Below are 6000 nucleotides of genomic sequence, written 5' to 3'. Positions count from 1 at the left end.
AGCCCTTTGAGTCTAGTTATTTCACTTAGCATTATGCTTTGGAGAGTCTTCCATGCCTTTGCACTTATGCATCGTTTTCTGCCTTTTATTGCTGAGTAGAATTCCACTACGCGAATGTGAATCACAGCTTGCTTATCCATTCACCAGTTGGCCAGTTTAAAGCTTTTGTTGATAATGAATGAAATTACTGTAAACATTTGCAGTCAGGTTTTTGTGTGGACATCTATATTTCTAGTAGAGAAATATCAAGGAGTACGATGACTGGGTTTTATGATAAGTGTGTCTAACTTTTAAAAATATTATCAAACTTTTTTAAAATCAAAACTACAAAAAATTCTCACATTGCTTTTATTATATATACATATGTATGTGTGTGTGTATAATGGAATGCAATCAAATGCAGCCAATTCTATGATCAGATTAAAAATATTTTTCAACACTTACTGCAACTCAGTCTTCATGCCAGGAGATAGATACACAAAGATGAGTAACGCCTGGGCCTTCCTTTCAAGAAATATTCTCATCACTCATATAAGTCTTATTCTCTCCTCTCCTTCACTTTATTTAAAAATCATGTAATTTCTGGCTCTAGTCAAACGGTTTTTTAAAGTGACTATACTGGTTTTGATTCCTACCAGCACCATATACTGTTCCTGTTGTTCTGCACCCTGCCTGCATTCTCTCTCTTTTCATACATTTTGCCATTCTGGTAGGTGGCTTATTCCGGTATAGCTTTTCAAGGGCTGCTTTTACATTGTGGATTATTTGATGTGTGCTTGTGAAGGGGTAATTTTAGGAAAGTCTTGTGCTCTGGGTGTATTATATTACTTGGATTGTGTGTTTCCTGTCACTATACCTTACTGCAGACAAGAATGGAAAGTTATTTAATAAGCATGAATGCTGAGCAGTCTATAAAAGAATGAACATTCAGGGGAAAGAGTCCATCTGAGCGTGTTCCCCAGACCTGAATGGAGAGTGCTGTGGTACTGAGCCCCAGGGCCTGGTCTGTGGGTCTCTCTTGAGACTTAGAGGCGGGTGCGTCACCTGGTAGGAGCAGCTGGGGGACTCAGGAAAGTAGTGGATTCAGATGGATCCTGACTTAGGGTGTTTCAACTAATACTTTTTTAACTTTATAATGGTGTGAAAGTGATACACAGTCCAGAGATATCATATTTCAAAATTTTGGGTTTTTCTGGAGCTAGCAATATGTGGTACAATACTGTTTCTGATGTGTCTGGTCAGCACAAAGGGAACAGAATGGATTATGAAGATCCGCGACCCATACTCTACAGTGTATTGTGTTGTGTTGTCAACATTTTGGGATATTGTATTTTTTATTTTTGCTTTCCATCACGTTTGTCCTTCACTTCCTGTACAGCAGTCATTAATCACGCAAGCTATTCAACACTTCATTGTAGATTTGTATGAGATGATAGTCCTCAACTGTAAGCTCATGTTCTGAGCATGTTTAAGTTAGGCTAGTCTAGGTGATGATGTTTGCTAGGTTAGATATATTGAATGCATTTTTGATTTATGATCTTTTTTCAACTGAATAGGAATTTATTGGAATATAAACCATTGTATATCAGGGAAGATCTGTATTTCGTGTCGATCATCAATATATTTCAAATCATGAACTTACAGCCTAGGACTAAGGACTTGGGATTTGGATCAAGAAGCTCATGGGGGAAGTCTTCCCCCACCTATCCTTCTGCTCACTGCATGTGGGAATTGTTCATCTACCATAATACCCTGGAAAGATTTTTGCTTTAAAGTCTGGATCAGACAGTTAATGTGAGTGGCCTTGGATGATTTCAAGAACTTGATAATCAGTAGGAGTGCTCTAAATTTTTTCTTTGACATAATCCTAACCTAAAGATAACTCTAACCTGCATAATTACCTTCTGCTTCCATTATTGGCCTCATACTTGAATTTTTAAAATTCCTTATCACCAAGCTATAGATTTTATTCCTTTTCCCATAAATGTGGGATATACTATATACCGCCTGATGTTGTGCCACTTAATATTAATAAGGAATTTTTAAAATTCCTTATCACCAAGCTATAGATTTTATTCCTTTTCCCATAAATGTGGGATGTTGTGCCACTTAATATTATTTTACAAATATTTACTTTTCATTCCATTAAATATTCTTTTAAAATGTGACTTGTAGTGAGTGACTTATGGTGAGTTTTCCACAAAATAGACATATCATGTTAAGTTTATTAATTCCTAAGATAGTTTCTATTTTTAAAATCATAATAAATTCTATAATGAACATCTGTATATGTAAATCTCTTATGCATTTCTGATTATTTTCCATAGGATAAAAATTAAAATTAGGTCAGCTTGGGGAATTCTTAATCTCAAATATTATATTGAAAAAAAATTGACATTATAATGTACATATAGATTGCCATCCAGATTTTTTCACTTAGCAAATATAAGCATTATCCATGTCATTAAATATTCATTGAAAACATGATTTTTCTTTAGTGGGCATATGATAATTAGCTTTTTGAATATGCCATCATTTATCACTAGCTAGTCATTCTCTATCATTAAATAATGCAGTTATTTCTACTTTTTGGGTGTTACTGCCACTAAAATATATATCCTTTTATACATCTTTGATTTAGTTAAGAAAACTGAGTTCAGTAATGAATTTTCCCATTCTGTTACTCAGCTTCAATAACTAACAACACATGGCTAATTTTGTTTTGCCTATAACCTCCAAATCACTGCTCCCTAGTGTATTATTTTAAAGCAAATAGCTCAAGACATTTTCCACAAGGCACAATAGGACAATGATCAGTTGATACAGATAATATTATAGTGTCTTTTTATTGAACATACCTGAACATCTTAATGTAATACTTTATTAGACAATGTATTAGAAAACTCATAAAAAGTAGAAACCACCTTGTTGAAAAATATGGTTTTCAGGTAAACACAGTAATTTATCTTAATAAATTCTAGGTTATGTTTGATTCCCTGAGGAGGAGACACAGGAGTCATCATTTGGATCATCTAGTCAAAAATTATTTGAAATAAACAAAGTGTCCTTTATAAGTAAACAAAATGACCACTGAATCTCCATAAATTGTAAAGACACAACATTGAAAATAACTAGAAGACATATTTACTTTAGAAATTGTATAAAATTTTCTGTAATTTCATGTTATGCTTTTAGCACCCAGAGTAGGAAGAAGAGTGAAGACATGGTTCATAATGAGAAAAATTGTTAGTATGATGCTCTGGAAAGTTAGTAAGAGGCTTTTTAGAGTTGGTGTGCTGTATACCCACCCACTTTGAGTCCTCTGAGGGAGACTAAAGCTATCAACACATCCCTAAAATATTTAAGTGTGTCATAGACCAGGAGTCAGTAATAGACACTCCCCTCTCCCCTAAGCCCACTGTATTATCTCTGTACAGAAACTGTCAGCACCTTCTCATCCACACACTGCAGCTTCCCCCCAAAAAACTCCTCCATCAGTTTTTTCTTTCTGTTTTTAGAAACATAGTTTCTATAGCTTTTGTTTTCTATAACCAATCTCTGTTAATTTTTCACAGGCGACCCAATAGGACATTAGGCTTTGCTTTGAATCCTTTCATTCAGCATACATGTTGCAACAGAATTATTTTTCCCATCATTAAGTCAAACATTTTCTTAGTTCTGTTTTTGTTATTATTGTTTTGTTTTGTTGAGGTAATACTATTTTCAGCACTGTGATTTAGAGGTAGAGTGGTACAGTGCTTCAGATGCACGTCACCACCCCACACCCACCACCGAGACACCCATAGTCCACCTGCGTTCCAGGCGCTGCTCTTTACTGTGCTCTCGCCCTTTGCCACCCCTCCCAGAACTTTACTTTTACCAAGATTTCAAGGGTTGTTGTTGGTTTGTATCAAGGCTCTTTGTTTTGTTTCTCTCTATTCCACAGGAAAGTGACACCATCAGGTTTATCTTTCTCCTTTCAATTTATTTCATTTGGTATTATTCTCTTTAATCCCATCCATATTGTCCCAAGTAGCAAGATTTCAGTTTTTTTTTTTTTTAAATGTATGACTAGTATTCCCTTGTGGATATACCACTTCTTCATCCACTCATCATTCCTTTACATTAGCCAAGTTATGGAAACAACTCCAGTGTCTTAGTTCTGTTTTTAAAATCATCCATTTTTCCTCCTTTCTTCACTCGTAGCCATAAGCACTTCAATTTTTCTTTGAAGCAATAAGATTCAACCTTTTTTTTCCTTTTCATTCTTTCATTATCTTTAGTAACTTTAAAACAAGTATGTTCTCGTCAGGCAACAGTTAGGAAGTGGTGCGGGCTGAGGGAAAGATTACTGAGTCCATATGAAGCGACGAGAAGCCTAGCGGGACGTAATGTGCAGCCTCAATCCAAAAGAAGTCTCGTATTTATTCGAATCAAATACGAAAGCGGGGCAAGCACGTTAGTGAGTGGGCAGGTGGGGGTGGGGGGGCATGTGTAGGGTCTGTGTTATGGAGAGGGAAGCTAAGTGGAGCGACCAGGGGCTACAGTCATTGTTCCCACTAGTCAAAGCAGATTATCTCTATTCTCAAATGTGCTTGCTGTTTTCAGCTGATACTGGTTTCCCAGTAAGTTCCTCATAGCAGGGCTTTTGCCCTGAGAGAGGGCCCCCCCCCTGTACATTTAGCTTGACCAGCAGGAACTCTGGGCACCAAGACAATAGCCCCAATAACCAGGAGGAATGGGAATTCCCCAAGAATGTATTTCTACTACCATTATTTTAGACAACTTGATCTTTCCACTCATTGCATTTTCAGGCACCCACCTTAAAAAAAAAAAAAGCAATTACAGAATATTTCTTAAACAGAAATAGCCATAGATATGTCAGTTGGAGAAAGTGTTACTGAAATTTGAGGTTGATGCTTAGTAAGGTAAAGTTAATTTTATTAAACTCAGACTAAGCCATGATTAAATTAAGCATTGGCTAGTAACAAAGATTATGAGGAAAGAGAATAAAATTACATCAAGGACATTGTATTTCTTTAAAGCATATCTCAATTATATGTCCCATTTAAAATAGCAATTAGTAATATTAATAATATTTGTGCTTGTCTGCTTTAACAAAGAGTTTTATTTTCATACAAAGAAGCACAAGTACAGAGGAAAACATTCTTATCTTTATTTCTCATTTAATACTGCCTAGTGGATATCAGTTTGTGGGAGTGGGGAGGGGTGGTGGTGCAGAAAAGCAGTTTATACCAATAATACTATGAGAACTAACACTATTCATTATTTCAGTGTTTATAGTTTAAATCCTAGTAATGGAATAGAAAGTCCTTTAAGGATTGACTTTAGAAACCCAAATTTATTTTCATTTAAAAATTTATTAGATTACACAATAAGTATTCGAGTCTATCCTGTATTCCATGGAGAAATCCAAATTGCCAAATAATAGTAAATGCTAGGCTAACTAAGTGGCCTTTCCCACAACAAATCTGCAAATATTTTCAATTATACAATTTGACCATTTTCTATATGCATACCAATATATTTGATTAGTAGTTTGGAAGTAGTACATGATATATTCTTTTACTCCTGGAAAAATCTTAGTTGCCCATTTTTTCCCCCATTCAATGGCATTATTGGTCAAGAACAGGTGAATACAGTATAAAATAAAGCTGCCTTTACTTTCAAGAAAGTAATTAAAGTATGGAGCAGAGAAAGTAGTCTGAAAGCCAAAACATTCTGCTTTTCAAGAACTCTTAAGGCTCTTAAGTGAAAATAAGTTTTGGGAGAGAATCAAAAACGTGACTCTTTGTATGAGATCTATGCCCCAAATGAGTGTTGTGACATGGTAAATAGAGAACAGCTTTTCTGTTTCATGTAAATTTGGGAAATTACACCATGCACTCTATAGATGTGCCTTGCCTATCTGGCCCCTGAATGGCAGAGTAGGAATGAGAGAAACATCCCAGGATTCTGCCTACCTCAGTGGAGGATAGT

Source organism: Condylura cristata, unplaced genomic scaffold (genome assembly GCF_000260355.1).
Source record: "Condylura cristata isolate star-nosed mole 26May11 unplaced genomic scaffold, ConCri1.0 scaffold00007, whole genome shotgun sequence".
In the NCBI taxonomy this organism is placed as follows: domain Eukaryota; kingdom Metazoa; phylum Chordata; class Mammalia; order Eulipotyphla; family Talpidae; genus Condylura; species Condylura cristata.
Note: the sequence above shows the minus strand (reverse complement) of the source record.